We start from the raw sequence: 13033 nt of genomic DNA on the forward strand, positions 1-13033 counted from the left end.
CGATGGCGTTACTTTCTCATGGAGTGAAGCTCATTTGACCTGTTTCTCTGCTCTCTCTATGTGCGACTCTGATACTCCAGATGGATTGCTGTTTAGGATACTCTGCGATCTTGCAACTCAATCCCATTTTCAAATGGAGCCCAATGCATTCCCAGTACACCGCCTAGCTGCCTTGCACTCATAATTACATATAGTTACCTGGTGCATAATTGCTGGTGTCTCCTCCTCCTGTGTTTCCTCGTCACCCACGGCGATTGGTCACGTGCTGTCCTGACATCATAAAGCTAGAGCAGGATGTCATCTGACATGAGGGACAATCAGTTGCCTAGCAAGCACTAAGATGCATTTATCATGGTATTGAAATGGGTTGCAGGGTAAAAAGGGCTCCCAGCTGAAGACCTAGATGGTGAGATGAAAGAAACTGGTGCATTATTTGAGACTTGTGCATCTGTTTGAAGATGCGGTTAATCACAATGTTCTCGACTTCTCTATAACTTAACTGGTAGGGATGTGCTAAAAAGAAGATGTTAAGATGTCTTTTATAGTTATTATTCCCACTAACTGTAGCGTAAACCTTCCTCCCTGAACTAATCAGGTCACTTAATTGCGATTGGCGTATCATAACCTAAACGCATTGCACTGAGAAGGTGACGCCGTCACTTGGCTGACAATCACACCTTTTTATCTAGGTCCTGATGTAGGTGCTAGAGTTGTGTAGAGAGTGGTAGCAAATGGGCATAGGATTGAGAGATGTAAGCCAGGTTGAACATGAAAACGGATATTTTAATTTTTAGTAAGCTGTGGATTTTCACAATATTACTGACTTCATAGTACTTATTATCAAGGCATAGAAAATCTGTTTTTTATTGCTGTGCATACTTTATTCAAGTTCTAATGGACTAACAGTGGACTTTTCCATCTGCAGAATATACTGAATGACCAGAGGTGGCAGTGTTGCAGAAGAGAATTTGTCTGCGTTGCTGAGACCGCCCCACCCCCCCCCAAAAAAACAGAAGCCATTCCTCAGCACTCTGCCTTCTTTATCAATTTACATGGTAAGTCATACTCATGTTGAATGCTTTTTCTTGTCATTAAATAAGTTCATAGCATCTGAGAGCCCGGAGTACCTTTTTAGTTTGGTTTTTGGCATGATTATATTTTTGTCAAGACTGTAGCAAAATGGATGACGTTTCTGTGATCATCATATTTTATCAAAGACTTTGTCTCCAAAGCTGACCAAGCCTGATTTAGATACCTGTGCTAACAATGTGTCATCAGAGGACATTACTGTCTTTTACGGCTGGAATGAACTGCCTTAATTTGGAGCGATGGCGTTACTTTCTCATGGAGTGAAGCTCATTTGACCTGTTTCTCTGCTCTCTCTATGTGCGACTCTGATACTCCAGATGGATTGCTGTTTAGGATACTCTGCGATCTTGCAACTCAATCCCATTTTCAAATGGAGCCCAATGCATTCCCAGTACACCGCCTAGCTGCCTTGCACTCATAATTACATATAGTTACCTGGTGCATAATTGCTGGTGTCTCCTCCTCCTGTGTTTCCTCGTCACCCACGGCGATTGGTCACGTGCTGTCCTGACATCATAAAGCTAGAGCAGGATGTCTTCTGACATGAGGGACAATCAGTTGCCTAGCAAGCACTAAGATGCATTTATCATGGTATACAAATGGGTTGCAGGGTAAACAGGGCTCCCAGCTGAAGACCTAGATGGTGAGATGAATGAAACTGGTTCATTATTTGAGACTTGTGCATCTGTTTGAAGATGCGGTTAACCACAATGTTCTCGACTTCTCTATAACTTAACTGATAGGGATGTACTAAGATGAAGATGTTAAGATGTCTTTTATAGTTATTATTCCCACTAACTGTAGCGTAAACCTTCCTCCCTGAACTAATCAGATCACTTAATTGCTATTGGCGTATAATAACCTAAACGCATTGCACTGAGAAGGTGACGCCGTCACTTGGCTGGCAATCACACCTTTTTATCTAGGTCCTGATGTAGGTGCTAGAGTTGTGTAGAGAGTGGTAGCAAATGGGCATAGGATTGAGAGATGTACGCCAGGTTGAACATGAAAACGGATATTTTAATTTTTCGTAAGCTGTGGATTTTCACAATATTACTGACTTCATAGTACTTATTATCAAGGCATAGAAAATCTGTTTTTTATTGCTGTGCATACTTTAGAAAATATTCAAGTTCTAATGGACTAACAGTGGACTTTTCCATCTGCAGAATATACTGAATGACCAGAGGTGGCAGTGTTGCAGAAGAGAATTTGTCTGCGTTGCTGAGACGCCCCCCCCCCCCCCAAAAAAAAAACAGAAGCCATTCCTCAGCCCTCTGCCTTCCTTCATTAATTTACATGGTAAGTCAAACTCATGTTTAATGCTTTTTCTTGTCATTAAATAAGTTCATAGCATCTGAGAGCCCGGAGTACCTTTTTAGTTTGGTTTTTGGCATGATTATATTTTTGTCAAGACTGAAGCAAAATGGATGACGTTTCTGTGATCATCATATTTTATCAAAGACTTTGTCTCCAAAGCTGACCAAGCCTGATTTAGATACCTGTGCTAACAATGTGTCATCAGAGGACATTACTGTCTTTTACGGCTGGAATGAACTGCCCTAATTTGGAGCGATGGCGTTACTTTCTCATGGAGTGAAGTTCATTTGACCTGTTTCCCTGCACTCAGTATGTGCGACTTTGACACTCCAGATGGATTGCTGTTTAGGATACTCTGCGGTCTTGCAACTCCATCCCATTTTCAAATGGAGCCCAATGCTTTCCCAGTACACCGCCTAGCTGCCTTGCACTCATAATTACATATAATTACCTAGTGCATAACTGCTGGTGTCTCCTCCTCCTGTGTTTCCTCATTACCCAGGATGATTGGTCACATGCTGTACTGACATCATAAAGCTAGAGCAGGATGTCATCTGACATGAGGGACAATCAGTTGCCTAGCAAGCACTAAGATGCATTTATCATGGTATTGAAATGGGTTGCAGGGTAAAAAGGGCTCCCAGCTGAAGACCTAGATGGTGAGATGAAAGAAACTGGTGCATTATTTGAGACTTGTGCATCTGTTTGAAGATGCGGTTAATCACAATGTTCTCGACTTCTCTATAACTTAACTGGTAGGGATGTGCTAAAAAGAAGATGTTAAGATGTCTTTTATAGTTATTATTCCCACTAACTGTAGCGTAAACCTTCCTCCCTGAACTAATCAGGTCACTTAATTGCGATTGGCGTATCATAACCTAAACGCATTGCACTGAGAAGGTGACGCCGTCACTTGGCTGGCAATCACACCTATTTATCTAGGTCCTGATGTAGGTGCTAGAGTTGTGTAGAGAGTGGTAGCAAATGGGCATAGGATTGAGAGATGTAAGCCAGGTTGAACATGAAAACGGATATTTTAATTTTTAGTAAGCTGTGGATTTTCACAATATTACTGACTTCATAGTACTTATTATCAAGGCATAGAAAATCTGTTTTTTATTGCTGTGCATACTTTATTCAAGTTCTAATGGACTAACAGTGGACTTTTCCATCTGCAGAATATACTGAATGACCAGAGGTGGCAGTGTTGCAGAAGAGAATTTGTCTGCGTTGCTGAGACCGCCCCACCCCCCCCCCCCAAAAAAACAGAAGCCATTCCTCAGCACTCTGCCTTCTTTATCAATTTACATGGTAAGTCATACTCATGTTGAATGCTTTTTCTTGTCATTAAATAAGTTCATAGCATCTGAGAGCCCGGAGTACCTTTTTAGTTTGGTTTTTGGCATGATTATATTTTTGTCAAGACTGTAGCAAAATGGATGACGTTTCTGTGATCATCATATTTTATCAAAGACTTTGTCTCCAAAGCTGACCAAGCCTGATTTAGATACCTGTGCTAACAATGTGTCATCAGAGGACATTACTGTCTTTTACGGCTGGAATGAACTGCCTTAATTTGGAGCGATGGCGTTACTTTCTCATGGAGTGAAGCTCATTTGACCTGTTTCCCTGCTCTCTCTATGTGCGACTCTGATACTCCAGATGGATTGCTGTTTAGGATACTCTGCGATCTTGCAACTCAATCCCATTTTCAAATGGAGCCCAATGCATTCCCAGTACACCGCCTAGCTGCCTTGCACTCATAATTACATATAGTTACCTGGTGCATAATTGCTGGTGTCTCCTCCTCCTGTGTTTCCTCGTCACCCACGGCGATTGGTCACGTGCTGTCCTGACATCATAAAGCTAGAGCAGGATGTCTTCTGACATGAGGGACAATCAGTTGCCTAGCAAGCACTAAGATGCATTTATCATGGTATACAAATGGGTTGCAGGGTAAACAGGGCTCCCAGCTGAAGACCTAGATGGTGAGATGAATGAAACTGGTGCATTATTTGAGACTTGTGCATCTGTTTGAAGATGCGGTTAACCACAATGTTCTCGACTTCTCTATAACTTAACTGATAGGGATGTACTAAGATGAAGATGTTAAGATGTCTTTTATAGTTATTATTCCCACTAACTGTAGCGTAAACCTTCCTCCCTGAACTAATCAGATCACTTAATTGCTATTGGCGTATAATAACCTAAACGCATTGCACTGAGAAGGTGACGCCGTCACTTGGCTGGCAATCACACCTTTTTATCTAGGTCCTGATGTAGGTGCTAGAGTTGTGTAGAGAGTGGTAGCAAATGGGCATAGGATTGAGAGATGTACGCCAGGTTGAACATGAAAACGGATATTTTAATTTTTCGTAAGCTGTGGATTTTCACAATATTACTGACTTCATAGTACTTATTATCAAGGCATAGAAAATCTGTTTTTTATTGCTGTGCATACTTTAGAAAATATTCAAGTTCTAATGGACTAACAGTGGACTTTTCCATCTGCAGAATATACTGAATGACCAGAGGTGGCAGTGTTGCAGAAGAGAATTTGTCTGCGTTGCTGAGACGCCCCCCCCTCCCCCCCAAAAAAAAAAAAACAGAAGCCATTCCTCAGCCCTCTGCCTTCCTTCATTAATTTACATGGTAAGTCAAACTCATGTTTAATGCTTTTTCTTGTCATTAAATAAGTTCATAGCATCTGAGAGCCCGGAGTACCTTTTTAGTTTGGTTTTTGGCATGATTATATTTTTGTCAAGACTGAAGCAAAATGGATGACGTTTCTGTGATCATCATATTTTATCAAAGACTTTGTCTCCAAAGCTGACCAAGCCTGATTTAGATACCTGTGCTAACAATGTGTCATCAGAGGACATTACTGTCTTTTACGGCTGGAATGAACTGCCTTAATTTGGAGCGATGGCGTTACTTTCTCATGGAGTGAAGTTCATTTGACCTGTTTCCCTGCACTCAGTATGTGCGACTTTGACTCTCCAGATGGATTGCTGTTTAGGATACTCTGCGGTCTTGCAACTCCATCCCATTTTCAAATGGAGCCCAATGCTTTCCCAGTACACCGCCTAGCTGCCTTGCACTCATAATTACATATAATTACCTAGTGCATAACTGCTGGTGTCTCCTCCTCCTGTGTTTCCTCATTACCCAGTATGATTGGTCACATGCTGTCCTGACATCATAAAGCTAGAGCAGGATGTCATCTGACATGAGGGACAATCAGTTGCCTAGCAAGCACTAAGATGCATTTATCATGGTATTGAAATGGGTTGCAGGGTAAAAAGGGCTCCCAGCTGAAGACCTAGATGGTGAGATGAAAGAAACTGGTGCATTATTTGAGACTTGTGCATCTGTTTGAAGATGCGGTTAATCACAATGTTCTCGACTTCTCTATAACTTAACTGGTAGGGATGTGCTAAAAAGAAGATGTTAAGATGTCTTTTATAGTTATTATTCCCACTAACTGTAGCGTAAACCTTCCTCCCTGAACTAATCAGGTCACTTAATTGCGATTGGCGTATCATAACCTAAACGCATTGCACTGAGAAGGTGACGCCGTCACTTGGCTGACAATCACACCTTTTTATCTAGGTCCTGATGTAGGTGCTAGAGTTGTGTAGAGAGTGGTAGCAAATGGGCATAGGATTGAGAGATGTAAGCCAGGTTGAACATGAAAACGGATATTTTAATTTTTAGTAAGCTGTGGATTTTCACAATATTACTGACTTCATAGTACTTATTATCAAGGCATAGAAAATCTGTTTTTTATTGCTGTGCATACTTTATTCAAGTTCTAATGGACTAACAGTGGACTTTTCCATCTGCAGAATATACTGAATGACCAGAGGTGGCAGTGTTGCAGAAGAGAATTTGTCTGCGTTGCTGAGACCGCCCCACCCCCCCCCAAAAAAACAGAAGCCATTCCTCAGCACTCTGCCTTCTTTATCAATTTACATGGTAAGTCATACTCATGTTGAATGCTTTTTCTTGTCATTAAATAAGTTCATAGCATCTGAGAGCCCGGAGTACCTTTTTAGTTTGGTTTTTGGCATGATTATATTTTTGTCAAGACTGTAGCAAAATGGATGACGTTTCTGTGATCATCATATTTTATCAAAGACTTTGTCTCCAAAGCTGACCAAGCCTGATTTAGATACCTGTGCTAACAATGTGTCATCAGAGGACATTACTGTCTTTTACGGCTGGAATGAACTGCCTTAATTTGGAGCGATGGCGTTACTTTCTCATGGAGTGAAGCTCATTTGACCTGTTTCCCTGCTCTCTCTATGTGCGACTCTGATACTCCAGATGGATTGCTGTTTAGGATACTCTGCGATCTTGCAACTCAATCCCATTTTCAAATGGAGCCCAATGCTTTCCCAGTACACCGCCTAGCTGCCTTGCACTCATAATTACATATAATTACCTAGTGCATAACTGCTGGTGTCTCCTCCTCCTGTGTTTCCTCATTACCCAGGATGATTGGTCACATGCTGTCCTGACATCATAAAGCTAGAGCAGGATGTCATCTGACATGAGGGACAATCAGTTGCCTAGCAAGCACTAAGATGCATTTATCATGGTATTGAAATGGGTTGCAGGGTAAAAAGGGCTCCCAGCTGAAGACCTAGATGGTGAGATGAAAGAAACTGGTGCATTATTTGAGACTTGTGCATCTGTTTGAAGATGCGGTTAATCACAATGTTCTCGACTTCTCTATAAGTTAACTGATAGGGATGTGCTAAAAAGAAGATGTTAAGATGTCTTTTATAGTTATTATTCCCACTAACTGTAGCGTAAACCTTCCTCCCTGAACTAATCAGATCACTTAATTGCGATTGGCGTATCATAACCTAAACGCATTGCACTGAGAAGGTGACGCCGTCACTTGGCTGACAATCACACCTTTTTATCTAGGTCCTGATGTAGGTGCTAGAGTTTTGTAGAGAGTGGTAGCAAATGGGCATAGGATTGAGAGATGTAAGCCAGGTTGAACATGAAAACGGATATTTTAATTTTTAGTAAGCTGTGGATTTTCACAATATTACTGACTTCATAGTACTTATTATCAAGGCATAGAAAATCTGTTTTTTATTGCTGTGCATACTTTATTCAAGTTCTAATGGACTAACAGTGGACTTTTCCATCTGCAGAATATACTGAATGACCAGAGGTGGCAGTGTTGCAGAAGAGAATTTGTCTGCGTTGCTGAGACCGCCCCACCCCCCCAAAAAAAAACAGAAGCCATTTCTCAGCACTCTGCCTTCTTTATCAATTTACATGGTAAGTCAAACTCATGTTGAATGCTTTTTCTTGTCATTAAATAAGTTCATAGCATCTGAGAGCCCGGAGTACCTTTTTAGTTTGGTTTTTGGCATGATTATATTTTTGTCAAGACTGTAGCAAAATGGATGACGTTTCTGTGATCATCATATTTTATCAAAGACTTTGTCTCCAAAGCTGACCAAGCCTGATTTAGATACCTGTGCTAACAATGTGTCATCAGAGGACATTACTGTCTTTTACGGCTGGAATGAACTGCCTTAATTTGGAGCGATGGCGTTACTTTCTCATGGAGTGAAGCTCATTTGACCTGTTTCCCTGCTCTCTCTATGTGCGACTCTGATACTCCAGATGGATTGCTGTTTAGGATACTCTGCGATCTTGCAACTCAATCCCATTTTCAAATGGAGCCCAATGCATTCCCAGTACACCGCCTAGCTGCCTTGCACTAATAATTACATATAGTTACCTGGTGCATAATTGCTCGTGTCTCCTCCTCCTGTGTTTCCTCGTCACCCACGGCGATTGGTCACGTGCTGTCCTGACATCATAAAGCTAGAGCAGGATGTCTTCTGACATGAGGGACAATCAGTTGCCTAGCAAGCACTAAGATGCATTTATCATGGTATACAAATGGGTTGCAGGGTAAACAGGGCTCCCAGCTGAAGACCTAGATGGTGAGATGAATGAAACTGGTGCATTATTTGAGACTTGTGCATCTGTTTGAAGATGCGGTTAACCACAATGTTCTCGAATTCTCTATAACTTAACTGATAGGGATGTACTAAGATGAAGATGTTAAGATGTCTTTTATAGTTATTATTCCCACTAACTGTAGCGTAAACCTTCCTCCCTGAACTAATCAGGTCAGTTAATTGCTATTGGCGTATAATAACCTAAACGCATTGCACTGAGAAGGTGACGCCGTCACTTGGCTGGCAATCACACCTTTTTATCTAGGTCCTGATGTAGGTGCTAGAGTTGTGTAGAGAGTGGTAGCAAATGGGCATAGGATTGAGAGATGTACGCCAGGTTGAACATGAAAACGGATATTTTAATTTTTAGTAAGCTGTGGATTTTCACAATATTACTGACTTCATGGTACTTATTATCAAGGCATAGAAAATCTGTTTTTTATTGCTGTGCATACTTTAGAAAATATTCAAGTTCTAATGGACTAACAGTGGACTTTTCCATCTGCAGAATATACTGAATGACCAGAGGTGGCAGTGTTGCAGAAGAGAATTTGTCTGCGTTGCTGAGACCGCCCCACCCCCCCAAAAAAAAACAGAAGCCATTCCTCAGCACTCTGCCTTCTTTATCAATTTACATGGTAAGTCAAACTCATGTTGAATGCTTTTTCTTGTCATTAAATAAGTTCATAGCATCTGAGAGCCTGGAGTACCTTTTTAGTTTGGTTTTTGGCATGATTATATTTTTGTCAAGACTGTAGCAAAATGGATGACGTTTCTGTGATCATCATATTTTATCAAAGACTTTGTCTCCAAAGCTGACCAAGCCTGATTTAGATACCTATGCTAACAATGTGTCATCAGAGGACATTACTGTCTTTTACGGCTGGAATGAACTGCCTTAATTTGGAGCGATGGCGTTACTTTCTCATGGAGTGAAGCTCATTTGACCTGTTTCCCTGGTCTCTCTATGTGCGACTCTGATACTCCAGATGGATTGCTGTTTAGGATACTCTGCGATCTTGCAACTCAATCCCATTTTCAAATGGAGCCCAATGCATTCCCAGTACACCGCCTAGCTGCCTTGCACTCATAATTACATATAGTTACCTGGTGCATAATTGCTGGTGTCTCCTCCTCCTGTGTTTCCTCGTCACCCACGGCGATCGGTCACGTGCTGTCCTGACATAAAGCTAGAGCAGGATGTCTTCTGACATGAGGGACAATCAGTTGCCTAGCAAGCACTAAGATGCATTTATCATGGTATACAAATGGGTTGCAGGGTAAACCGGGCTCCCAGCTGAAGACCTAGATGGTGAGATGAAAGAAACTGGTGCATTATTTGAGACTTGTGCATCTGTTTGAAGATGCGGTTAATCACAATGTTCTCGACTTCTCTATAACTTAACTGATAGGGATGTACTAAAAAGAAGATGTTAAGATGTCTTTTATAGTTATTATTCCCACTAACTGTAGTGTAAACCTTCCTCCCTGAACTAATCAGATCACTTAATTGCGATTGGCGTATCATAACCTAAACGCATTGCACTGAGAAGGTGACGCCGTCACTTGGCTGGCAATCACACCTTTTTATCTAGGTCCTGATGTAGGTGCTAGAGTTGTGTAGAGAGTGGTAGCAAATGGGCATAGGATTGAGAGATGTAAGCCAGGTTGAACATGAAAACGGATATTTTAATTTTTAGTAAGCTGTGGATTTTCACAATATTACTGACTTCATAGTACTTATTATCAAGGCATAGAAAATCTGTTTTTTATTGCTGTGCATACTTTATTCAAGTTCTAATGGACTAACAGTGGACTTTTCCATCTGCAGAATATACTGAATGACCAGAGGTGGCAGTGTTGCAGAAGAGAATTTGTCTGCGTTGCTGAGACGCCCCCCCCCCCCCCCAAAAAAAAAAAACAGAAGCCATTCCTCAGCCCTCTGCCTTCCTTCATTAATTTACATGGTAAGTCAAACTCATGTTTAATGCTTTTTCTTGTCATTAAATAAGTTCATAGCATCTGAGAGCCCGGAGTACCTTTTTAGTTTGGTTTTTGGCATGATTATATTTTTGTCAAGACTGAAGCAAAATGGATGACGTTTCTGTGATCATCATATTTTATCAAAGACTTTGTCTCCAAAGCTGACCAAGCCTGATTTAGATACCTGTGCTAACAATGTGTCATCAGAGGACATTACTGTCTTTTACGGCTGGAATGAACTGCCTTAATTTGGAGCGATGGCGTTACTTTCTCATGGAGTGAAGTTCATTTGACCTGTTTCCCTGCACTCAGTATGTGCGACTTTGACACTCCAGATGGATTGCTGTTTAGGATACTCTGCGGTCTTGCAACTCCATCCCATTTTAAAATGGAGCCCAATGCTTTCCCAGTACACCGCCTAGCTGCCTTGCACTCATAATTACATATAATTACCTAGTGCATAACTGCTGGTGTCTCCTCCTCCTGTGTTTCCTCATTACCCAGGATGATTGGTCACATGCTGTCCTGACATCATAAAGCTAGAGCAGGATGTCTTCTGACATGAGGGACAATCAGTTGCTTAGCAAGCACTAAGATGCATTTATCATGGTATACAAATGGGTTGCAGGGTAAACAGGGCTCCCAGCTGAAGACCTAGATGGTGAGATGAAAGAAACTGGTGCATTATTTGAGACTTGTGCATCTGTTTGAAGATGCGGTTAACCACAATGTTCTCGACTTCTCTATAACTTAACTGATAGGGATGTACTAAGATGAAGATGTTAAGATGTCTTTTATAGTTATTATTCCCACTAACTGTAGCGTAAACCTTCCTCCCTGAACTAATCAGGTCACTTAATTGCTATTGGCGTATAATAACCTAAACGCATTGCACTGAGAAGGTGACGCCGTCACTTGGCTGGCAATCACACCTTTTTATCTAGGTCCTGATGTAGGTGCTAGAGTTGTGTAGAGAGTGGTAGCAAATGGGCATAGGATTGAGAGATGTACGCCAGGTTGAACATGAAAACGGATATTTTAATTTTTAGTAAGCTGTGGATTTTCACAATATTACTGACTTCATAGTACTTATTATCAAGGCATAGAAAATCTGTTTTTTATTGCTGTGCATACTTTATTCAAGTTCTAATGGACTAACAGTGGACTTTTCCATCTGCAGAATATACTGAATGACCAGAGGTGGCAGTGTTGCAGAAGAGAATTTGTCTGCGTTGCTGAGACCGCCCCACCCCCCCAAAAAAAAACAGAAGCCATTTCTCAGCACTCTGCCTTCTTTATCAATTTACATGGTAAGTCAAACTCATGTTGAATGCTTTTTCTTGTCATTAAATAAGTTCATAGCATCTGAGAGCCCGGAGTACCTTTTTAGTTTGGTTTTTGGCATGATTATATTTTTGTCAAGACTGTAGCAAAATGGATGACGTTTCTGTGATCATCATATTTTATCAAAGACTTTGTCTCCAAAGCTGACCAAGCCTGATTTAGATACCTGTGCTAACAATGTGTCATCAGAGGACATTACTGTCTTTTACGGCTGGAATGAACTGCCTTAATTTGGAGCGATGGCGTTACTTTCTCATGGAGTGAAGCTCATTTGACCTGTTTCCCTGCACTCAGTATGTGCGACTTTGACACTCCAGATGGATTGCTGTTTAGGATACTCTGCGGTCTTGCAACTCCATCCCATTTTCAAATGGAGCCCAATGCTTTCCCAGTACACCGCCTAGCTGCCTTGCACTCATAATTACATATAATTACCTAGTGCATAACTGCTGGTGTCTCCTCCTCCTGTGTTTCCTCATTACCCAGGATGATTGGTCACATGCTGTCCTGACATCATAAAGCTAGAGCAGGATGTCATCTGACATGAGGGACAATCAGTTGCCTAGCAAGCACTAAGATGCATTTATCATGGTATTGAAATGGGTTGCAGGGTAAAAAGGGCTCCCAGCTGAAGACCTAGATGGTGAGATGAAAGAAACTGGTGCATTATTTGAGACTTGTGCATCTGTTTGAAGATGCGGTTAATCACAATGTTCTCGACTTCTCTATAACTTAACTGATAGGGATGTGCTAAAAAGAAGATGTTAAGATGTCTTTTATAGTTATTATTCCCACTAACTGTAGTGTAAACCTTCCTCCCTGAACTAATCAGATCACTTAATTGCGATTGGCGTATCATAACCTAAACGCATTGCACTGAGAAGGTGACGCCGTCACTTGGCTGGCAATCACACCTTTTTATCTAGGTCCTGATGTAGGTGCTAGAGTTGTGTAGAGAGTGGTAGCAAATGGGCATAGGATTGAGAGATGTAAGCCAGGTTGAACATGAAAACGGATATTTTAATTTTTAGTAAGCTGTGGATTTTCACAATATTACTGACTTCATAGTACTTATTATCAAGGCATAGAAAATCTGTTTTTTATTGCTGTGCATACTTTATTCAAGTTCTAATGGACTAACAGTGGACTTTTCCATCTGCAGAATATACTGAATGACCAGAGGTGGCAGTGTTGCAGAAGAGAATTTGTCTGCGTTGCTGAGACGCCCCCCCCCCCCCCAAAAAAAAAAAACAGAAGCCATTCCTCAGCCCTCTGCCTTCCTTCATTAATTTACATGG

This window comes from Lissotriton vulgaris, chromosome 7, assembly GCF_964263255.1.
Source record: "Lissotriton vulgaris chromosome 7, aLisVul1.2, whole genome shotgun sequence".
Classification (NCBI taxonomy): Eukaryota; Metazoa; Chordata; class Amphibia; order Caudata; family Salamandridae; genus Lissotriton; species Lissotriton vulgaris.